The sequence below is a fragment of the Tetrao urogallus genome (genome assembly GCF_951394365.1).
Source record: "Tetrao urogallus genome assembly, chromosome: 16".
NCBI lineage: Eukaryota > Metazoa > Chordata > Aves > Galliformes > Phasianidae > Tetrao > Tetrao urogallus.
The window spans coordinates 3986521-4011360 of record NC_136829.1 but is presented as its reverse complement, the minus strand read 5'-3'; positions in this window follow the sequence as shown (position 1 = coordinate 4011360).

The window sequence follows — 24840 nt, the reverse complement described above, 5'->3', positions numbered from 1 at the left end:
ATATTACATGAAGAAAATCCCCCAAAAACTCAGAGACATTAAGAACAGAGATCTGCTAAAACATGATTGCTAATTCTTCCCAAGATGCAAAGTTTAAAAACAATTAGATGGAGGCACAAACTGTGCAAGCAAATCCATTTCCACGTGCAAAATTTTCTGTTAGCAATTGCAAATTGGACAGCGAGTTGAATTCTCCCCAGTGGAGAAGAGGAAAGCACAAAGGCTTCTGCCCCTCTCAAATCTTGTTTGTCTCTGTGGTACTTACAGAGCCCTCATTAATGAAGTATTTAAGCTTGTTACAACCTTATTGCAGCCCCTGAGAATAACATTCATTTCACAGCATAAAGCGAAGTGTGGGAGCTGTGTTAACACTTTCTGTGGCTCAGCTGCCCTGGGAGCAGCAGCCTGCAGCATCCCCAGCCTCAAACCTGCACATCCATCATGCCCTCCTGAGCAGGCTGTACTGCAGGTCCCATTTGCTGTGGTGAAAGGTAACGGGATTTAAGATCTTGGGGCCGTGTCATCTCCAGCAGCTTCAGCCCTCAGGTGTGTGGGAATGCAGGCTCCCACCCTGTGCTCAATCTGGCTTCAAATCTTCGAAAGCCCACGTAAGAGGGTTATGTCTGAGGTCCTTGGGTCCTTCTGCCCAATGAGGGCTGTCTGACATGGGCTCTGAGTAGAGGCAATGTTCGGGACACAGCATGCTGGTAAAGATGACCCAAGGGAGTTTTTTCCTATTCCCTATTGCTATCCACCCTCCTTTCAGAAAAATCTGAGCTCATCCCTGAAGTCAGCTGTCTGTTCACCCTGCTGATGGTTGCCTTCTTGCTTCTGATAATGCAGGTGGCTGCATGCTTTGCAGATGAATCAATATGGAGGAAAAAAACCCTAATTTGCTGCATCCTTTGCCTTTTCTAGTCATGACCAATGGAGACGTTTCAAAATCATGGCTCAGAGGTATCTGGCAAGTAAGTTATCTAAATAAAGTGCTTTATTATTATTATTATTTTTTATCTGCTAGATAAAATGTTAGATAGTTTCAATGAAAACCTGAAAACAACAAAGCGAAGATGGAACGCTAATGTTGGTGACCTCACTTGGAAGTCAGAAAGTTTTGCGTTCATCCCACATTTCTTCCCAGGGCTGCTTTAAAAGTTCAGAATTGAGTAACGTCTTTAAAAACCATTCCATTTTCATATCAGACATCTATTTAACAGTAAATTGAACATGAATTTACAACTCTTGGAGTTCATAAAGGATTTCAATCCTGAGATTTTCCGCCCAGAGGGATAAGGATGGGAGTAGAACAGAAAGCAGAAGCTGGCATGGAAGGGCTGGATGTAGAAACACCTGAATGCTACACAGACAGACCAAATTAAAATGCTTGTTAAGGAGCAGGAGAGATCGTCCTATATGGTGAGCTGGGAGCTGTTGTAGTAGGATGCTCCATGCTGGCAGTGTTTGGATGGCTTCGTGTCTCTAATAGGCACAATATGTTATCCACCCAAATCCCACTGCAGCCTTGGGCTATGGAATTAAGCAAGTCTGAAGAATGCAGTGGGGAGAGTAAATGAGGAGAGTCCTTGGAACTGTTTATTGCTGTAGAATATATGCTTTTTGGAATATGATTATGAAGAATGTAAAATAAATTATTAGCAGGCCAGAAATCAATTTCCTTCCATACACTGTTATTCTTGGCCATGGTAATCTCTCCTCTCAATAATTTTAAAACTCAAAAATTGGTTCAAACTTTGTTCCTCACTGGGAATATATGTCACTACGAGGCATCGGAAATCTTCTTTACCACTTTCCCATAAAGACCAGTTGACAAATATACGAACCATCATGGGAGTGGGAAAGTTTATTTATATTTTTCAAGACATGCATAAGATCAGCTCCCCCCCTTCCTCCAACCTGGGCACGTCTTTTTCTTCTGAACTTTCTGCTGATGTCTGGAAGGGAAATAAGGAAACAGGAGGAACACATGGGGTGCTGGCAGCAGAGCTGCATGTGGTTGTGGCTGGGGGACCGGGGTCAGATGTGAGCGTCATTCATGTAAGGCTGTTCTTGTGCCTGTCCATCCCAGTTTGTAGGCAGCAGTGAGTGGGGGCTCTCAATGCTTCTCCCTAGTTGTGTTTTACATCATTTTATGGCTCTGGATTCCAGTGAGTAAGGGGATTGAAAATGACTTTACTGTAGTTCAGACTAGAGCTCACAAGAAGTTTGTTATCAAACTCACCAATGTGGTAATTAGTGTTGAGTGTTTCTAGATGGAGAAAATGCATATTCTGTAAAAAGATCATTTTTTTTCCATGGAAAAAATTGATTTTAAAGGAATCACATAGACGTTTCTGTTTTGTCAAGAAGATTTGAATGAAATGCATCATTCCTGCATGGCGGATCCAGATCAAACTATCTCAGCGTATTAAGCCAAATCAAAACATGTCATTTTCAATTAATTCACGGTTTCTCTGTACTGGCCAGAGCTGGCCCAGTGCCTCAGGAGCTGGGGTTCAATGCTGTGAGCCACCTTTGGGCTGCCCAGGTGCTGTGAGGGCTGTCATGCCCTCGAGGCACAGGCCAGGGCTCAGAGGCTGGCTGGGAGGGCAGAGGGATGGCAGCAGACCGTGGGCTGATGGTGTTTGGGCTGAGCCTGTGCAGGAGAGGTGAGCTGCTGTGCTGCTGCAACAGCTCAACAAGGCATAGCGGAACCTTTTGATTTATGCATGTAGAAATGTTCAGGTTGGACAAAGCACATTAAGGTAATCAGATCTTCTGAATGAATGGGAATTTGGGTCTGCAGTGTTCGCTGACACTTGCGTATGACTCACGTTTAATTTCCTTTTGCTTTGCACAAAGCTCCTGCAGTGCTGCACCATGTTGTCTCCTGGGCTGGGCAGCACTGCATGGACTAGGAGAGTCCATCCAGCTTTTTTATTTGCAAAAACGGAATCCCTTTCAGCATAGCCAAACTCTTATTCTTTTTTTAATCTGTCCATCTGCAGAGCTTCCCAAATACTTCTGTAAGCATTAGTTTCTGGGAAAAATTGGGTTCCAGGCTTGATTAGTAGGCTTACACAGTTCATGGTGCTTGCAGCACCACCATCTGCACTGCTAGTGATTGATATCTGACAGTCAGCATAAATTCTCTGTATCTGTTAGGCTGATAGAGTCAGATCTACCACTGTTAGCCTTCTGCAAGTGAGTGAGAGTGTCTGGATCTCCATGAACGCACACAAATATGAATCTGAAGCATCATCATCCCTGAATAGGAGTATGGACTCAATGATCCTTATAGGTCCCTTCCAACTTGGAATTTTCTATGATTCTGTGATTTTATGAGTTCAATTGAACAAGTCTTTGCAATTAAGCGAAAGCTTCTCCTTACAAACATCATTTTTAAATGCTGATCACATTCAACTGAGATGCAAAACATCTGTTGACTTTAACCCAAACTTTGGCCCAGGTGAGGAACAAAGCTCATAGAGCTGCTCATGGATTTTCCTCACATTGAAGTGTTAAAGTTGAGAAGGACTGGGGTGACTGCTACCCACTGGGTTCGCCTGGTAAGAGTAGTGTTGCCTTCCCTTCCCTTCCGGGGCCTGCTGAGTGCTGAGTGTGATTAAAGACAGGTCAGGAAGGGCTGCCTGCTAATAATTCTATAGAGGAAATCTCTTGCATTATTCATCAGACATATATGGCCTATTCTAAGAGGAGAGAAAATAGAGAAGCACCTTTGGTTGTATTGTAACATCTGCGAGTACAGCTGGTTCTTTTTCTGTGTTCCACTTATTATGTGCAATTTGTATGTTTTCTTCTCCATCTTCAGTTAAAAAAAAAAAAAAAGAAAGAAAAAAAAAAGAAAATTCTCTAAAGAGAAGGAACTTGCAAAGCTTGTTATTACCAGGGCAAAACTCCCACTCCTCCTGTAGAGACGGGAACTGCCAAGCTCTTGTTCAGCCTTGGCTGTAATATCTACTATCATTTCTCAGCCTTCACGTAATCAGGTAATTTAATATAATTCCTCCACTTTCAATCAAGCCTGGTGAGCAGATGTCAGGATTCAACCCCTGGGTTTTGTCTGCTGCCACAGCCTGGTTCCAGCGCTCACGGCAGAGCCCAGCTCTGCTCACCCTGATGCTCTGGGTGGGATGGAGGCCCTGCGCTGCACAGCTCCACCTGGATAAGAATGGAGATAAGCACCTTCTTCCTTAAAGTGAAGGAACAAAACTTGGCAGTTCTCCCTGAGCAGTGAGTGAGCAGTTGCTGTTTCACAGCCACAGTATTGCCATGCTGCTGATGAGAAAGATAGGGATGAAGGAGAACAGATGCTGGGAACAGATAAATGGGGATGAAGGAGAACAGATGTTGGGATTTTGTATGAGATTTGTTCTGTCTTGATTCATAAGTTTGGCCAGCAAATGCAATGATCACATTCCTCCTGTCTCTGTGCAGCAACACTGACCCTACTGAAGATGTGATGCTTAACCCACAAATACCCACAGATGATGAAAAATAGCAAGAAAATATTTAGTGTTTATTTTTACTATTAGGCAAGCTTTTAGCATCCCTTCCCAGGCAGCTGCTCCAGAAATAACATTTTGTTTTTGAAACGTAGAAAGCCTTGTGTGCACTGCCTGTATATGGCAGGACCAGCTTCTGGGAAGCTTAGTCCATCAGCATCCTTTAGGATCTGAGTCCAGCACCACTGCTGCTGCAGGACTGAGCCCTAAATAGCTGCATCTGCACAAAATACAAGTTCTGCTTTATGTTCAGGTAGGACAGGCAACAGCACACTTTTGAATGTTTTTGCCCACACTGCTGAAGGTTTGGGGTCTTCTGACTTAGAAGCAATGTTGGGTTAGATGGACTCATGGCTTGTAACTGCTTTGTTAGGAGCTACCTAATGATGCGTAATCTTGTCACGCCTGCTCCTTGAGAAAGGCTGGATGTGGGTGCATGGCATGTTGCATTAGCATAACCTTTCTGATCTGGAGTTGCTAAGCATGCCAAGAAACAATGTGAGAGCTACCTGGAAGACAGAATCCTGGACACATTATGTAGCACAAGCACCAGTGGCAATCTGAGAGGCTCACAATGTGTGTGAGGTTAATGCATAGCATATGACAGTTGTCTGGCATGTGGGTTTTGTGAACAAACTTAACTAGACTGTTGGAAATTACAACAAGGAGCAGTAAGAGATGCACTTCATCTAGTGGGAAAAACAACAGCAACAGGGATGGAGATGAGCATGTTTTCTGAGTTGCTTTGTTGTGTTTATGTCCCAAGGGATGATCTAGCTGCTCCCTGCTGCCCAATAGCGTGCTTAGAGAACTGGCTGTGACTGAGGATTTTTCTAACACTGCCTTGCCTTGCCTTGCCTTGCCTTGCCTTGCCTTGCCTTGCCTTGCCTTGCCTTGCCCTGCCCTGCCTTGCCCTGCCTTGCCCTGCCTTGCCCTGCCTTGCCCTGCCCTGCCCTGCCCTGCCCTGCCCTGCCCTTGCCTCTCCTCAATGCAAGGAGATGAGAGATTAATTCTCAGCTCTGATAGCCATTGTCTCCTTTTGCAGGTTCATCAGGTGCAGCATGGGCTCAAGCTTGTCTGAACCTTGATGATAAGCTCTCCTTGTTAAAAGCTATTATATTTCTTACTAGCTGAGTATAATTCTGCCTGACTACCGCAGTTCTCCTCTGCATGTAATTGAATTCATATTCATCATAAAGCAATGAAAAATAAATTGTGTGTGTGTTTTTTCCCCCTCATAAAGCAAGGCATGCCGCTGGCTCTGCCTTCTCTGTAATCTTCCCTTTTGCAATGTATTGTAATAGAATTCATGGGAACAGAACAGTTGAAATAGATTGTGCATTTTTGACCCACCTGGCAGAAAGAGAGCTTATTTCAATGCCGAGGAGGAATTGATTAATTCAGTTTTCTTCGGGGGAAAGCTAAAACCTTAGTTTAAGATGCTTCAGTGCTGAAGAAGAGAGCTTGCTCAGCTGGAAGCTAAGGTGGTATTGCAGAGGTCACTAATCAGTTGTTTTGAGTCTTAGGTCTTAAAGGCCTTATGCAAATTTTCGGAGTTCAAGCCTCATGTGTTTCCAGCAGATGAAGATTTTCAAAAGACCTAAAGACCTGCTAAAATCATAGAATCATTAAGATCGGAAAAGACTACTGAGATCATCACTTCCAACCCCAACCCGTACACACTGTGCTCACTGCCCATGTCCTTCAGTGCCACATCTCAACGGTTCTGGGACACTGTGACTCCCCACCTTCCTGGGCAGCTGTGTCACTCCATCGACACTCTTTCAGAGAGTAAGTTTTTCCTAATATCCAACCTTAACCCTGTGCACAGTGCTGGTGGGATCAGCTCAAGGAACCCATTGGCCCACAGTTGTTGGCTATTACCAGGGCAATGGCACCAGATGGATATGAAAGAAACGTGCCCTGGGGATCATACTCCCAAGATACTTCAAAGTTGAGGACACAGGACATTGCTATGCGGGGTGTTCATGTCCTGAGGCCTTGTTTCAGACTCTCGTATGAAATCTATCATAAGGAAAAGAAGACGCAAAACTGTGTAGTTTCATCAGGAAAACACACAAAAAAATTGTATCTGCTCTCTGTGAAAATCATAGAATCATAGAATCACCAAGGTTGGAAAAGGCCTAAGAGATCACCCAGTCCAACCGTTCACCTATTCCCAATAGCTCCCACTAAACCATGTCCCTCAGCACAACATCCAGCCTTTCCTTGAACACCCCCAGGCTCGGTGACTCCACCACCTCCCTGGGCAGTCCATTCCAGTGCCTGACCACCCTTTCTGAAAAGTAATACTTCCTGATGTCCAGCTTGAATCTCCCCTGCTGTAGCTTGAAGCCATTCCCTCTGGTCCTATCACTAAAGACACGAGAGAAGAGGCCGACCCCCAGCTCACTACAGCCTCCCTTCAGGAAGTTATAGAGAGCAATGAGGTCTCCCCTGAGCCTCCTCTTCTCCAGGCTGAACATTCCCAGCTCCTTCAGCCTCTCCTCATATGGCCTGTGTTCCAGACCCCTCACAGCTTTGTTGCCCTTCTTTGAACACGCTCCAGGGCCTCAATATCTTTCTTGGAGTGAGGGGCCCAAAACTGGACACAGTACTCGAGGTGCGGCCTGACGAGTGCTGAATATAGGGGAACAATCACCTCTCTGCTCCTGCTTGCAACACTGTTTTTGATGCAAGCCAGGATGCCATTGGCCTTCTTGGCCACCTGGGCACACTGTGGGCTCATGTTCAGCCGAGCATCAATCAATACCCCCAGGTCCGTTTCCTCTACGCAGTCCTCCAGCCACACCGCCCCAAGCCTGTAGCGTCGCTTGGGGTTGTTGTAGCCGAAGTGCAGGACCCGGCATTTGGCCTTGTTGAAACTCATCCCATTGGCTTCAGCCCAGCTCTCCAGCCTGTCCAGATCCCTCTGTAGGGCCTCGCTACCCCCAGGCAGATCCACGCTTCCAGCCAATTTGGTGTCATCTGCGAATTTACTGAGGGTGCACTCGATGCCCTCATCGAGGTCATCTATAAAGATATTGAAGAGGACAGGCCCCAGCACCGACCCCTGCGGAACACCACTCACGACCGGTCGCCAGCCGGATTTGACTCCATTCACCACCACTCTCTGCGCCCGGCCCTCCAGCCAGCTCCTCACCCAGCCAAGAGTGCACCCATCCAAGCCTCGGGCTGCCAGCTTCTGCAGGAGAATGCTGTGGGAGACAGTGTCAAAGGCTTTGCTGAAGTCTAGGTAGACCACATCAACAGCCTTTCCTTCATCCACCAGATGGGTCACTAGATCATAGAAGGAGATCAGGTTGGTCAAGCAGGACCTGCCCTTCACGAACCCATGCTGGCTAGGCCTGATCCCCCGCTCATCCCGCACATGCCACATGATCTCCCTCAAGACAATCTGCTCCATAACCTTCCCTGGCTCCGAGGTCAGGCTAACAGGCCTGTAGTTCCCCGGATCCTCCTTACAACCTTTCTTGTAAATGGGAGTCACGTTGGCAAGCCTCCAGTCTTCTGGGACCTCACCAGTCAACAAGGAGCGCTGACAGATGGTGGAAAGCGGCTCGGCTATCACCTCCGCCAGTTCCCTCAGCACTCTCGGGTGGATCTCATCTGGCCCCATCGACTTGTGACAGTCCAGTTGGAGCAGTAGGTCTCTGACTGTTTCTTTCAGAATCACAGGGGCCTTGTTCCTGTCCTGGGACTGATGGCTTCCCTAGTCTTTCTTTGCCAAGTAGACACCATCCTCTGAAGAAGACATCAAAATATTGATGCCTAAATTCTTTTAAAAATGCTCTTGCTTGCACATCCCACACATGACAGCAGGTTGGTGGGCAGCTGGCCAGCTGGAACCCTTGCACCACTCATCTTTGTATAACCTTTTCTTTTGTTTTCCTGTATTTGAAAGGATCCAGAAGCCAGGATCAGACGGTGCCTGCGAGTGGGGCTGCTGCTGTGCTGCAGTGGCCTGTCAGAAAGGCTCTGACAGGAAGAAAATATGTTTTCTGCAGCTCCTGGCTTCCTGCCAGCAGCACAATGGTGCTGCTAGAGACAGACTAGCCCAGACGGTCCTAATACATCATAATATTAGTGAGTTTTGTTCAACAAAGGGTTCAAATGTCTTTCCAGTTAATTATTAATTTCATTACAGTGAAATCATTAATTACGTTTTAATGCTGAAAGACATGGCTTCTGCAATTTATGAAACGTACATTGGGAAAAGGAAGAAAGAGGAATTCAGTGGTAATGAGTGCTGAGAGCTGTGTGAGCGTGCTTGGTGAGCTGCAGAGGCCGTGGTCCTCCGTGGGCTCCCACTTCTCAGGCTGCCCTTTTTCCTCTGCTTTCTCCCAGCTCGTACTGACAAGCAGTATAGAATCATAGAATCATGAAATCATTAAGGTTGGAAAGACTTCTAAGGTCATCTAGTCCAACCATCAACTCATGCTTGTTGCCCATGCATCAACTCCACACCATGTCACTCAGTATGACATCTATCTTTGAACACTTCTGGTGACTCCACCATCTCCCTGGGCAGCCTATGCCTGACCAGTGGGATGTGGATGACAAGCACAGCAGACATGTGAGCAGCACCATGATACAGCTGCCCTTTGTAGGATGAAGTTTTCATGCTAAGTCAACAGTAGTTGCACATCAGAAATTCCGTATCCTTCCTTATCTTTGCTCAGGTTTGGTGTCCTCCAGAAAAGCCCTTCTTCATTGCAATGAAACCTCCCTGAAGCAAAGCTAAGAAATGTAGGGCCAGGCTGGTCTGTGAGCTCCTGAGGAAGACCTCTGCCACAGAAGATGTCTGCATCTGTGGTTCTGGGGAGGAACATCTTTCTCTGCCACCACTACCAGAATGATGGTACTCAGCCATATGATGGGATGAGGAGGGTTAAGACTTGGCTGTGCTGCAAGGTGATAAAAACAGCACCTCCTCTGGGGACCAGGACTGGAGCACCTTTGCTCTGGGCAGTTTGCTGTGGTGGCTGTGTCATACCCAAGGGAAGAGCTGAGGCTGCAATGATATAATTACAGTCAGCAACTGTTAAAATAATTAATCTGCTTTCTGCTTTATGATAGAAGTCGCAAATTAAAACCTGCAAAAAGGAAATTTGATGCATGACACAGTAACCCTACGGGGCATTTGACAGTCTTCTCTAAATTAGAAGTGTGTTTTGAAGGCTGTTCCTTGGAGTATTGTATTCTGCATAAATACTCTCTCTGTTTTCACCCTTATACTTTTGGTATTTCTATAGCTCAGTATAGGAATTGCCATGCAGGATCGGAAAAGCAGTTTCCTCAGGTCAGAATCCCATTTCTTCTGGGGCCACTGCAGCAGCCTTGAGGTGGGGCATGAGAAAGGCAACACCGATATGCAGATGTTAAATAACAAGTAGGTACTGTTACCTTAGAGGATTTCTTACACAGTTCTTTCAGAGCATGTCTTTTAAATGTCATTTATTCCTCGTTTTACTGAAGGGGAAACTGAGGAGTTAGGAGGCAAAATAACTCGTCTGAGGTTACTGTCTGTGAAAGACGATGGGGAAGGGAGCTCAGATCCCCCATGCCCCTCTCCAGCAATTCCATCCTATTAGATGTTGCTAACTCCTGGTTCCTGTGCTTTCTGTTCACATGAAGGTTCTTCTAAAACCATTACTTCTGTTTTTTCCTCACAGATACTGCTATTTTTGTCTGTACAGCTTTTGAGATAGAATCATCAAAACTGAACACAGTGCTCAAGTGAGATCATGTCATTGGCTTTTACAACAGTGCTTTGATATGGGCATCCAGATGCCCTTCTTGTTTTGATTCCTTTGTTCTGTCTCACTGTGCTGGTGCAGTATTTTTTTCAGTGGCTTGCAATTAGTGTGGACCCCATCAGTAGATCTTGATTGTTTTCAAGAAATGCTGAGGTAAAAAAAAACCAGAAAATGTATTCAAGCAGTGACTGTTCCCTGTTCTAACTGACGATGGCAATCTTGCCCTCCTCTGAATAACAGAAAAAAGGACAGATATTTGAACTTCTGATAGCTTTAAAAAGGGTAATCAAGAATGTATACAGATGCATACAAGTATGTACATCGTTGCATATAATGTGATTTTTAAAAATAATTCCTCCTACAGTTTTTTATCTTATTTGCCTCCCTTGCCAATGGGAGTTCCATCTGTGCCCGTCTGTAGGCTTCAAGCTAGCCAACAGATTTGTCTTTGTCCATGGAAGTCCTTGAAGGACTCTCCAGACCCAGCTGAGATTGAAATGTCCTGTTTGAATTCTGTTGGGTTGCTTTGGAATCTGGTGGGTAGAGATGCAGAAGGTAGGATCCACAGAGTCCTTGTCACAGCTGCTGGCATAGGGGAATGAGGATTTCCGGAATGGGATGTTTTAAGCAGCCACTAGACATGCAGGACTGAGGTCTTCAGCACAGTGAAGGCTGCAAGGGAGAAGGCAGTGTGGCCTTCCTCCATTAACTACTGTGGGATTTCTGTGGCCTCAGGGCACTAAGTGCTTCCCCTACCAGTGTATGAATGCTGGCTCATGCTGAGGACATCGAGGTGTTTGTGGATGTATGTGTTATGTTAATCCACCAGCACGTGGCCTGGGAAAGGGAGACTGGGAAATTATTTAGGGTGCAGCCAGCTCTGAGATGTGGCTGTTGCTGCAGGTCTCCTCCCAGCCCTCTTTTCTTCCCAGCAATTGGGCACTTCCACCACTGCCATGTACCAGAGAACACCTATGAAGAAAAACCAGAATGTGAGATGGAAAAAAGCAACAGGAGCCCTGAAGCTCATCTCCTGCACACTGTGGCAATAGAGGGAATTACCACAAAGTCAGCATTGGAAGCATCTGGCCGTCCAAGGTTGGTTGAGTTTGAAGTTTAAGAGGTAGAGACTGACCACCTGGGTTTTCCCATGATGTCACCAGATGGATTAACTTAGAAACGTGGGAAAAAAGCCAGCCTGATCCTCCTACCCTAACCTCACCAGGCATAGACACCTGGCTTCCACAGCAGCACCAAGAAACCAGCACTTATCCTCAGATGCTTAAACTGATTGCATCTCTGATCCGTTTGGTCAGCCTCTGAATGCCACTTCCCCTTGCTTGAGTCATTTAATCACTGCTGCCAATCAGCACTATTGAGCAGAGCAACAATACATCTCAAAGCTCAATCACCTTCACAATCGTCTCACTGTCTGCCCGTGTGTCTCCCTGCAGGGTGGAATTACTGTAGAGGAGATGCGGGGTGGTTTTGTAATTGAAATGTTAGTTCACATGTGCGTGTGTCTCACGAGGACCCGTGACTATGTGTATATAAATGGGTATGTGTGCCGTGCTTTGAAATGCAGACTAATTGTTGGGGGCAGCATGCATTCAGAAAGGAAATTATGCATTGAAACTGAATTTGCATCTTCTTAACTATTTAGTCAGCTGAGAAATACACTGAGAAGCAGCAGCACAGTGCAAGGCTTGCAGTGACACTGGGCTGCACTCGTGTGCTCAGCAGAGCGGGCTCATGTGGGCATGAGTCACAGAATCATAGTCATTGAGGTTGGAAAAGATCACTAAGATCATCTATAGACCCTGTGCAGGGAGATCAGCAACTTTCTCTGGAAATTGCCCTGTGAAGAGAGGGGCCTTGGGGAACCTGCCCAGCTTTGTGGAGATGGTCGGTCCCAGCTCAGTGCCAGGAACCCATGGCCCAGGGAGGCCGGGAAGTGTCCCTGCCCACCTTCCTGTCTCTTGCCCTTTCCTTCCTAGAAAAATCTTCTCTGAAGTCTGCATCTCCACCTTCAATCCAGATCAAATTTCAAACTTCTATTTTCAAATTTCAGCTCCAGAAATGGTGATTTTCCTGCAAATAACCTGAATTTTTCCCAGTGCTCATAGCTGTCCATTCCTCTTTCCTTTTCAGCTTTCTCTCTGCTTCACCCCTCCTGATACTGAGCAGCCATAGTTAAACCTTTTTTGCTCTGTGCTCTGGAGCAGCCTTCATCAACACTGTTTTAGCTTTCTGGGAAAGTCCCAGCAGCAGGGACACCTGCTAGCTCTGAGTCATGCTAAGGGGCACCCAGTCCTGCGACCCTTATGCTCAAGGGCATTGCTTGGATCATTGGCATTTGACCCTCTACATGGTGTAAGGCTAATAGTATGTAATGCTCTGTTGTGATTCATCACTCCTGCATCTAGATACTAATTATAATCCACCTCTTATGTATGCCACTAGCCTATAATTTTAATCCCAAACATTTGTGTGTGTAATGAGGCGGTGCTTTTGTGCCTTACATCCTGGTGTAAGCCTGTGATTTGCGCCATGCTGGAAATACAAATTCACATAAGAGGGAATAAAAATAAAACAGCGGAAAACTTTTGCCCTTTGAATTTGACATATAAAAAGTGTGGCGATGACTTCAAAATTTGCAAAGCAAACAACTGAATGTACATGTGTCTGTAGCTGTGTAAATCAAGGTAACTTTCAAAGCCCAGGCTTTCTTCGCAGATGCTCAGCAAAGCAGATCTTGATATCTGTTGACCCATGGGGAATGCCATGAGCAGGATCAAATTGGAGTTGTTTCTGCCTTTTATTTACCAGAACAGAATGTGAGTATGGCTGCATGCACGTGGAGCTGCTTCCCACTGGCTGGGCATCAGTCCTGGGAACTCTCAGCAAAAACCTTGCTGCCTCCATTGGAAACTTCTGGGCTGCCACACAGTCAGTGCTGGCTGCACACATCATGTTCAGGGTACAGGTTCTGTGTCATTGCCAGTTCCAACAAGGTGATTCCTGCAACAGCCAAACTGGGGCCTGATGGTCGTATGAGCTGGTGGACTGTGGGACATATGAGATGGAGATGGCTGAAGAAGTGGGAGCTGTCAGGAAACATGCTCTTATACCCAATCAGGAAAATGCTCCACAAGGTGAGAGATTGTCCTGAAGAGCCCGGGGGTTCTGGGCACTTTCCCAGTATGGAATGGTAGGAAATGAATTATAGGAAATGAATGGAATAGAGGAGTCTTTCTGGGAGCTGGATAACAAGACAAGAAAGGGAGACCAAATAAGCAAGGCCAGTGAGCACAAGGGCACACACACACAGCCCTGTGTGCTGTACCCTGTAATGTCAATGCAACAAGAGCTCTGGGTCAAGTGTTGAGGCTGCAGTGAAGAATGAAGGGCTCCAAGAGCTTGGCTGTGCTCTTCTCATGGCTTCTGTGTGTCTGAGGGAAATGTTTGTGCTGAACAACTCAGTTTAACAGACAAGTAAACTAAACAAGGACGTGGGGAGAGAGAGGCGTATGCTTTGTCAGTGTATGCTTTTCCTAAAGAACATATTTGATGAAAACCATGAGAGAGAATGAGCAGGCACCAAAAAAAAAAAAAAAAAAAAAAAAAAAAACAACAAAAAAACAACCCAAATAATGGGATTGCAGTGCTGAAAGAAGAAACCATCTTTCCTTGAAGAATGGTACTGTGAAAGAAAAGAGAAGGTGCTGAGCAGGAAACAATTATATGTTTTAAAATAGCTGCAGAAGAAGGAAACTATTCCTTTTGGCTGCTTCTTCAAGTACGGTACCTTGGATGGATGGTAAAGATCCTGTAAAGAAAATTATATGATTTCCTCTTGCAGATTGGAGCAGTGCAGTATTCATGTAGGGAGTGTTTTGATGTCTTGCATGCGTCATTGAAAAACTGGCTGGAAAATCGGATCATGAGCTACAGGGAACATTCCTGCTGCAGCAGGAAAATGCTCTGGATATAGCAAGTGACCAAAGGGTTCTGAAATATCCTATTGTATGTAGTAATTGTTTCTACTTACAACCACAGAAATATATATTTTATTTTCCCTCCGTGATTTTTTCTTGCTTTTTAATAATAGCCTTTCCTTCACATTCAATAGCCCTTCTTATACTTTCATTTTCCCTCAGTATTAAGACCTGATGATCCATTAAGGCAAATCCCATATTTCGAATTGCATTTAAATTGATACTGCAGCGTGGTCCGCCTGCCTCAAAACCACTTCCATTCTCTTCTGCTGGAGATCAGATGGATTTTTTCCTTCTGAAAACAAATGAGAATTTTGATTATGTGTCATTCAAACTGCAATTCCATCTTATTAAACAGTTCCAGGCAGTTGATGCTGGGAACATTGTAATAAGGACTCCAACATCTGAGACTGTTCAGCCGAATTTGTTGGCCAATTCCATGTATTTAGTCAGGAAATGCTGGCTGTGGCTAAGTGTACAAACTGAAAGGCATATGAAAATCAGTGTTTTATTATGTCACTAATATTTGAAGTGCTTTAAGATGGCAGCTGTTCATTTCTGCACGTTCCAAGGCCTTAAGAAAAGTTATTCTCTGGACTTCTTTTGTCAGTGCACACCTTGGCATTGCGGGCTTGTTTGGCCTCATAGTAATAGGAAAAGGAGGAATGGCTTTAGGCTACAGGAGGGGAGATTTAGGTTAGATGTGAGGAGGAAATTACTCAGAGGGTGGTGAGGCGCTGGCACTGCTGCCCAGACTGTGGCTGCCCATCCCCGGAGGTGCCTGAGGCCATGGCTGGGCCCTGGGCAGCCTGAGCTGCTGGGGAGCAACTGGACAATCTTTGAGGTCCCTTCCAACCTAAGGCATTCTCCAATTCTGTGATTACAATTCAAGTATGCATTAACCTTTTTTTTCTCAAGCAGGCGCTGATTCATCAGCCCTGATCCAAAGAAGGATTCTGTATTGTTCACTTCTAGGCATCAGATGTTCTTGAAGGACAAGCTTGCTGGTAACATGCCTGACTGAATGGCAGCTGAGAGGATGAGTTCCATCTACAGAAACACAGGACTTGCATTTGTCCATGGGAGATCCTCAGTCTGGAATACTTTCCAAAGGAAGATGCTTCCAAATCTTTTTTTAAAATAGAGCTAATTGACTTTTAAATTCACATATAGACGCACATCTCTAGCCACTCCCCAGATCCCCAAGGAACAGGCTGAGCTGTGGGGTAAGGTGAATCCCTGGTAAATCCAGGTTACTGAGCAGGGAGGAGTGAATTTAATGGAGGTGGGTGGAGAATGCAAGTGATGACGTAGAATAACATGACTGTGGGAGTGCAGAGGTCAGATTTAAAAACCTCAGGTCTTTGCTCAGGTCTCACCCAAATGAGGGTTACCTATGCACATGTGCTGTGCAAATAAGACAAATTCCCCTGCCTTCAGTTAATTGATCCAGCCAGCTGGGAGACAGATTCCTGCCCTAAGGCATGGGATTTTTTTAGGTTTTTGTTTTATTCTTTTGGTGTTTTTTTTTCAAATTCACTATTGAATGTGAAATGCAGCCTCTGGTGCTGGAGACCACAGCACAAAGGGGATGTGCATTGCAGCTGTGCACTCCATCCTGGTTCAGAGGTTGGCTGAGTTGAGGAGACTTCAGTCACCAGAGGAACAAACCAGTGCTGTCACAGCACATCTGTAGCCTGGAACCTCCACAACAACTTCTACATCACACCTAATTTCCCCCCCTCCTATTTGCTCTGCTTCCCCTAAGGCCTCTTACAGAAATACTTCCCTCCCGGCAGTGTCGGGGCAGACCGGGAAGCATCGACTGGTGTTTAAGCCAAGGTTCCCCTCTGCAGAAAGGAGCAAGAGGAACCTGCTGTGCACATCGCTGCAGCTCCCTCCACCAAGGCAAAGAACAACTCGTAGCTTTTCCCACGGATTGAGTAAAATCCCATTAAAAGGCCACCAGAGGGGGCAGCTTCCTCTGCTGCAGTGAAGACCCAGAGAGCGGGTGCCAGCATGGCACACATTGCTGCTATTATTTATAGTGCTCTACCTATACTTATGCAAGTGGGGCTAATTAGTAGATGGAATTAGCCAACTGCTCTCGGCAGCATAATTGTAAATAATTTCCTAACGTTTCACTCACTGAGTAATGAGTTTCTCCTGGAAACACAAAAGATGAACTACTGATAATCTGGCAGTTTCCAGCAAGATGACAGACATTAATTATATGAGATTAGGATGCAATCCTCCACTTTAAGTCAGGTTGGGATTTCTAGGCAGAGTTGAATCTTAGGACTTAATGGACTCTCGTCTATAGCATTTTATGGTTGTTTGTTTGTTTGTTTGTTTTTTGTGATTTTAAGCCACCTTCTAGCTTTGCTTTTTCCCCACACATCAAGCCACCAGCAACTACTTTGCAGACGGAACTGCTGGGCCTGATTTTCTGGCAAGGTAGTCCTATAATTATGCCTGAAAAGCATGTACAGAGTCAAGATAACTTGTGTTTACAAATGACTGTGCCATCAGAGAAGTCCATTGCATGTTCAGGGGTGGAGCTGGACTCTGGATTCCATTAGGATCAGGCAGATATCAACTGAAACATGGGATGTAAGCACCAGAATAGTGGTGCCAATAACACCGGGATGCAAAATACCCGCTGTCTGAGGCCATGTCAGCAAACTGGATCTTATCTCTGATGTTTTTGAAGGGGCTCTGCTGACTGCTGGCGGTCCTTGAGAACTTCCTTTGAGCTAAGGGGTGAGCACTGGAGCTGAGACGGAATCCCAACTGCATGGAGAAGCTCCATCTGCCAATGCAGCTGTGTTTCTTCTTGATTCAACAAAGATTTTCTCTGGTTCCTCTTAACCAAGTGCTGACGAAATCCCTCCTTCAGGAAGGTCGCAGTGGTCACTCATATGAAATCAGGTATGAAACCAGGAGCAAGGATGTGGACTTGAACTAAAGAAGTCCATTTTTATACTTGTAGCTGAGGCCCAATCATTCTTATGTATTCTGAATCAGACATTGGGTAGTTTCCATATTTGTATGAAAATGGAATTTAGTGTGTGGTAATCTTGCTGTTTTCTCCATATTCACCAGTTTTCTATAAATAATACAAATGCATGATAATCACCACTGGAACTGTTCACTAAAATGAGAAAGGAGACATTATTCATTAAAATGAAAAGATATTCATAGACATTTGCTGGGATGAAATCCCCAAGCACCAGGATATGCAGAAGCAGTGTTTGCTTTCTGAGCTTTTGCAAACAGCCTGTTTCTATTCCTGCTGCTGTTTGCTGCTGTGCCATCGTGGGCGTGGAACGTTGCCTTTTAATTTCCCCATCTGTGCCCTGGGGATGGTGACCCTGTGCCATGTACACGGTGCTCCCCTTCCCTCCCCAGGCGGTGTGCAGGGAGGTGTGACCAGTGGCAACTGCTGTGTTGATGCTGCTGTCCCTCCAGCTCCTGACACAGTGCCTGAGTGCAGCTTAACCACTTGCACTCAGGTCCTACCAGGGCAACTCTGGTGCTGATAGCACACGGGACCTTTCTTCCCACACCCCTTCCATTGCTGTGCTGGCTTACTCTGGTTTGGCAGTATTCGGCTAAGTGCTGGAGGTCAGTGCTCAAACTATCCTGAATATTCTGGTGCTCCAGTCCTGTTGATTTGAAATGGAGTTAATGGTTTAAATGCCTTTGAAAATCTGCGCCTCAGAGTTTGAAGTGCACAGGCTCAGCCTGAATTACCAAATTCAGCCATCAGTATGTAAAGCAGAGCACAGCTGAGTGTGGAAGAAGAATATCCTACTCAAGTCTCTGGAGCTGAGGTTCAGCAATCATCATTTCTGTTGCCTGAAAGCAAGAACCTTTACATTTCCCTCTGCAGCAGGTGGAGCCCAGCAGCACTGATGCTCCCAGCTGCTGCCAGATGTGTGCCTTCACCCAGTGCTGCACTCCAGGGCTGCCCACACCTCCCACACGTTGTACAGCCTCCATCTGCACTGGCAAATCATGGCATTATTTTCCCTCCCTGCAACTTTTCAATCAGCAGAAACATCTCTCACCTCAATTCACCTAATTAACTGTCAGGAGTTGATCTTTGGGCTGAAATTGGTATTTGAAGTAGAAATGTGTGAACAAGCTCTACTGATGGATTTTGTTATTTATTGGTAAGCGGAATACAAACTGACAAAGAGCTGGTTCAGCTGAAGGTTACTTAATCTATTTGTTTCTATTATTGTTGGTTTTTTGTGTTTTTTTTTTTTTTTTTTTTTAATGTAATGGCTTGATATTGAATTAATTTGTTTACCAGGCTAGCCTTAGTCACATCCCTCCTTTGAGGGCAATTTTATGGAACCCTTACAATTAATAATAAGAGCAGTCTTTACATGTACTCCCATCCTTCATTCTCCAGCCATCCTTCAGCCCCACGCAGGTCAGTGAGCCCCACACTGCATCTCACTGTCAGCTGCTCAGAATGCTGCCAAACTGTAAGGATTTGGGCTGAGGATGTCTGCAGAAAATTTCTGCAGCTGCTTTGGTCGGGAAAAAAACTCCAGAGAAGGAACACAAAGGGAAATTGTTTCACTCATCCTAGCAGAAAACAACCCAGCAATCTGTCCATTGCGAATGTCCATGAGGGTGGATGGTGATAGGACAAGGGGAATGGTTTTAAACTGAGACAGGGGAGGTTTAGGTTAGATATTGAGAGGAAGTTTTTCACACAGAAGGTGGTGAGGCCCTGGCACAGGTTGCCCAAGGAGGCTGTGGATGCCCCATCCCTGGAGGCATTCAAGGCCAGGCTGGATGTGGCTCTGGGCAGCCTGGGCTGGTGGGTGGTGACCCTGCACACAGCAGGGGGTTGGAACTGGATGAGCGCTGTGCTCCTTTGCAGCCCAGGCCATTCTATGATTCTATGATTCCACTTTGCTTTAGGACTGGGATCTGAAAGTTCTTCTGAGGATTTTCCTGTTCTGAATCTACTCCAGATGCATTCAGAGTAATGGAGATGTGTTGCTGTAAGTGCTGCCTCCTGGTTTTGTTTGCAGCAGGTGTGCTCAGGTGCTGCTGGAGGAGGAGCAAAGGACAGCCCAGACCTGCAGAAAGCCAATGCAGGCACAGAGCAGAGATCTCTCCCCTGCCCTTATGGGCCTTTGCTGATGCTCAGGCAGCATGAAACGATAAGTTACCAGCTTCCTTTTCTATGCATCCCACGTCCCATGGCTCCACATAGGGCTGCAGCTGGTGATGATGTTCTGTGCAGGTTTTCCATCAGTATCCCCTCCTGGCTGGAAATCCTGCTCCCTCATACTGAGCCTGTTGTTTTCTGGCTAGGGACACCTCTTCATCTGCTTTCTTGAGTAAGAACTCAGACCTTCACTGCTCGTTGCTGAAAATATTTTAGAAAGAGAATATTTAAATTTTACATAAAACATTCACAAAAACCCAAGGTCTTAATTCTTACATTTACTCATTGGCATTTACTATTATCTCCTATCTTCTTCCACTTGTGTTCCCTTTCCTTATCTTATGCTTATCCTAAAAGTACCTAATATCTAAATTGATTTTGTTTTGGTCATATCTAGATGAGAACAGTTCAGTCTCAGAAGATGAGCTGTCAGTTCATTATCTGTCTCCTTAATTGGGCTTATTTGGAGTTGGAAAGCCAAATACTCCACTGGCAGAAACTATTGACACAAGAGGAGCATTTGGCCATCAAAATCATGTACTTTTTATTGCTGTATGTTATTTATTAGCTCGCATAGCACTTTTAATTAAATGTCACTGCACAGTGATGTATATCCATTAATTTTGCATTAATGCACACCCCATCAAATGCATTCTAGAGTCTGGCACTGGGATTTGGGGCTGTTTTCTTTCAGATACCAACTTGCTCTGACCTTAGGTGTATCTGTGAGAAGGTGGGTTGATGCTTCCTGCCCCAGATGACGCACAGCAGCATCTGGAGATCTATTGGAGAAATTGCAGTACAAAAACAGTATTTAATTCTAGATGGAGTTGCTTGATAACCTTTGGCATCCTGGATGCTGAACGCTTTCCCAAATAAAGACTAAACATGTGTAAGGGAGGACAAAAAGGTCTGCAAATATTTGCTTATGCTTTTAGAAGCTCTCCGGACACATTTGCAGAGCAAAGTGCCAGCAGAAGGGCTGGCAGAGCATAGCAGCACAGAGCAGGATCCCAACTATTGGAAAGGGATTTTTTTGCATGATGAGGGTGCAACCCTGCCTCTCCCAGGTTTGCTTCCTTTTTGCAGGCATCAGGACAGGCCAGGTTTGCTCTGTGGAGCTGCTCACATCAAAAAATAAAGTGAAATTCCTGGACAGCTATTCTGTGGCTGGAGAATTTCAAATGTGCTATGTTCATGTCCAAGAAGGGGCTGGAGGAAGAGTCCCGTGTGAGCAGAGAGCTGGGGACATTTGGATGGAGGGTGAGCAGTGGGGCAATAAATGGCTGTGGTAAATTCATTGACATTTGTGCTAGCTCGACTGGCTGCGTGCTTATGGACTGTCTGCTTGCCTAATGGAAAATAAGTATTTATTTCACTTTTGTTTACAGTCAGTATCTCCCAAGATTCGTTTTCTGGCTGCTGTGCGTTACTCTATGCTATGTTGTTTGGATGTTGAAGTAATGAGATAGTAATTCACCCTCTTGAAATACAGCTCGAAATCCTGGTCCTCCTGAGCACCATGCTCAGATACCACAAACCCTCAAGGGGCTGGGACTTCATCCCCGCTGCTGAATATCTTATCCTTATTGAACCTGGAAGGCTTTCTAATAAAGATGTGCATCTGAATCAGCCATCAGGCAGTTAGAATGGTCTTTTGGGTCTGGTCTGGCATCACATCGAGCTGGAGGAGAGGGCTTGGGATGTCCCAGCATCTTCTGAGCTGCAGTGCAGGAGGCACAGCAGCCTGTGGGGAAGGTGCTCCAGCCCCACAGTTTGTCAGACCTGCTGGAGGCAGCGATTTATACCAACCGAGGATCCAATCTGTGCAGTCTGGTTGAACTTTGATTTCTGCTCGGATTCCGTTAGCGCTCCGTGAGCATTTCTTTGACAGGAGAAATTTTTCACTATCTTTAGAAAAAAAGCAAAAAAAAAAAAAAAAAAAAGCAGCTGAGTTTTGGGTGAAGCTGCTGCTCTCAGTACATCTGCACACCCGCACTGTGCACTGCCAGGCATGCACAGAGCCTCATTTTGCATAATTACATTGGTTTTTAACCATGGCAATATATTCAGATCTTCAGACACCCGGCTGTCAGATCCAGCTCTCTGCCACCCTGCAGGAAAAGCAACTACATCTGTGCAAAGGCACTGGTGAAGAGCTCAAAGGTGCCTCCACGCAAGGAGTGGATGCAGCGCTTGGGTTGACCATGGAAAAGGGGGAAGCCACCCAAACTGGCTGCCAAAGTAAACCTTGGGTGGTCAGGAATAATTGAAAAGTACATCCAGCAAAGGAAAAGGAACTTTAAGGAGTGAGTTGATCCCTTGTCTTTCAGTTTGTGGTGGTGGATCTGCTTGTTGAGCTTCCTCAGCCTTCAGTGCCAAAGTTCTTTGTCTAAGCAAAGGAGAGGAAAAGCTCTGCAGATAAATGGAGGGATGGAAAAAAATAAATAAATAAAACAAAAGCAGCCAGTTGCTACTTCTGTACCCAGCTTCTTTCCCATGCCATCCAGAATGCAATGATTCTCCCAAGCTTTCTCCCTTATGCCCACTTGGGCCAAGCAATGGACAGTTTGATCCCCTGCTCTCAGCATCGCTTTTAAGAAAGACCATTTCCAAAGGAGCATTCCTGCCCAACAGCAATTACAATTTCAAATGAGTATCTGCTTGTTGTTGGATCCTGGTGTACTTGATTGAATTTCCATGTGGTTCCCTGCAGACTGGCTGAGGACGTGTGTGGCTGAGACCTGTCAGGGCTGACGCAGGGAGGACTGATCCTGCTCCAGGGCAGGAAAATAAACGAGGCAATCTGATGAGGCCCCTCAGGCCCTGAGCTCCCACCGTGCAGGAGTCACACACATGCCTTTCTCTTTGTATTTAACAATATTGAAGAAAAAGCCCTGTCCTATGACAGTGAAATGGCACTGCTACGAAGATGAGAAAGCATCCTTCTTTTGTAGAAATTAAATAGAAAAATGCATCTGTCTGCTGTTCAAAGTTTTAATGGACAGTGGAAGATAGTCTTCTTTCTTTCCTCATGTGGTCCAAGAGCTGAAGTCACCAAAATGAGAAACTTCAGAAAGTTAAAGGAGGGGAAAAGATTTTGCTGGTTTTTCCTTTTTTTCCCTTTTTTTCCTTTGTTTTCTTTCTTTCTTTCTTTTTTTTTTTCTTTAGATAAATGCCATTGGGGTACAATGGAAATTAAGAACCATAATGCTGTCTTTCTCTCTCATCTCCATACAAAAAAAACCCCACAAACAAACACAAAATAAAACATTTAGGGACGGAGCCAGAGTATGATCTTGATTAATGCATCCAGATGTAATGCTGAAGTGAATCTCATGCTATAAATACAACAGTTTCAGGCTCCCACTTATGCAAGAGAGATAAAAATCTAACACGGGCTCCAAAATTTCTCAAGCACCTTCCAAGGCTCAGTCAGGCCCACATGCAAAGTCCAAAATAAACTGAATTTACTGGAAAATCCCCAGGATTATGTCTAGAGCGATTCCAAGACTTTTCTGCTTTCCAATTCAAATGAGCCCTATTACACATCAGGAATGTCTGGAGGAGAAATACAGCCTGTTTCATAAAGCCTTATTATATATTTTAATGCACACAATGTAAACATGAACATGTCTCCTGGATATTTTGTTGCTTCAGTCTTATAATTCTGCATGCTCCTTGCTTACTTACGAAAAAGTCTTCAGATAAACAAAACAAAACAAAACACTTTTGTGATATTTATTTTTCTGCAGAAAGGCTACAGCTGCCAATCCCAGCTGTGCTTCATGGGCATGTTTCAGTCATTCAGTTCACTTTGATCTGACGGAGGTGTAACAAATTGGGATGAGTCAAGTGGTGCCATTCAGGAAACAGACTCCAAACCTAGGTGATGATAACCTTGCAGCAGGCACTCATCCACCCCCAATACACTGATGATTAAGAGAATCCTTAGGCTTCTTTTCCATCACCAGCAAACACCCCAAAGTTGCATATGTCCTTGCACTGCCCTGCATCACAGATGACCCTACAGACAACCTCTCCTGCTCTACCCCATCCCCCAGTGCCTGTCTGAGAAGGGCCACCTATTGCTAAAGGCTCAGATAAGGATCTTCACACCAGATCCATATTGAAAACAGGCTACAGAAGCCTGCTTTTGCAGGTTGGATGGAGCAGGTCTGGTCAGGCTTCTCATGTTGCCTCCATCATCTGTCTGCAACTACCTTTGCTGTGTCCTTCATAGCATGGCAAAAGCCAGGTCCGCACATGGAAAAGGCTAAGGGGTTGGTGAGGACCTGTAGCACGTGGTTTAAAGAAAGAAGGAGTTTCAAATTCTTCCACAGGAGTGGATAAAGATACAAAGAACAAAATCCAAGCAGGTTTGCTCAGATCAAGGAATCCTGCAGCATAATCCCACATCAGTCTGAGCCAAAAGGTCAGGCTGGCTCTTTCCCCAGTGAGTTGACATCAAGGTAGTGGTGCCCATAAACCACCTTCACCTGACATAAAGAACAGAAAAAATCCTGTTTACGATGTCTGTGCCTCAGGGACCCAATTCCTTCTTCATATGACACCCAGAAAAAACTTTCAACCTTCAGAGAGATACCAGAAACAAAATACATGTTCTTCAAGCACTAAGATAGTGGAAGATAGTAGCAGAAGGACATGTAGGTAAGTCAGTGCAGCTGTCACAGCATGCACCCACAAGCCCTCATCACCCTGAAGAGCCTTGGCTGAGCCCCAGGGCTGTGTTTAAACTCAGGTCCTTCTGTTGAGCGGGGCTGTGGTTGTGTTGTATCCATCTTTGCTCCTTGCTGCCTCCATTGTGTCTGCTAAGGGTGGCCTTGGCACTTTCTTACCCCATGGGCTTGCCCGGTGGTGGCTGGGCCAGGCAGGGGATGGTACTGTTCCCTGGGTTCCAGTTGGGAAAGTGTCATTTTGGCCAAAATACAATAAGGTTGTTAACTCATTTCTGGCACTGAGCTGAGCACAAGATGCTTCTGCTATGCTTTGGTATCACTGAAGGCTGGTGACCTTTTAATATGTTCTCTTTTAGTAGCAGTCATTGCTCAGACAACTTCTTAAACGTGAAATAATACCTTTTTCTTTCAGGAGCAGAAAGGTACAGAAAGAGGGCATTCAAACATCTGTTTCATTTTGCATTTTCAATTCTAGCTCAGATAATGGGAGCTTTCACATAGGAAAGAAAAACCAGCAAGAGTCCCCATTATTTACCAATCTACAGAGGTATAAATCACAGAGCTGATAAAGCCTGTGTGATTTGGGTTTTATGGGTTATTAGTGCAACTGGCTTGTGAAGCTCTTTTTTAACATGCAAATGG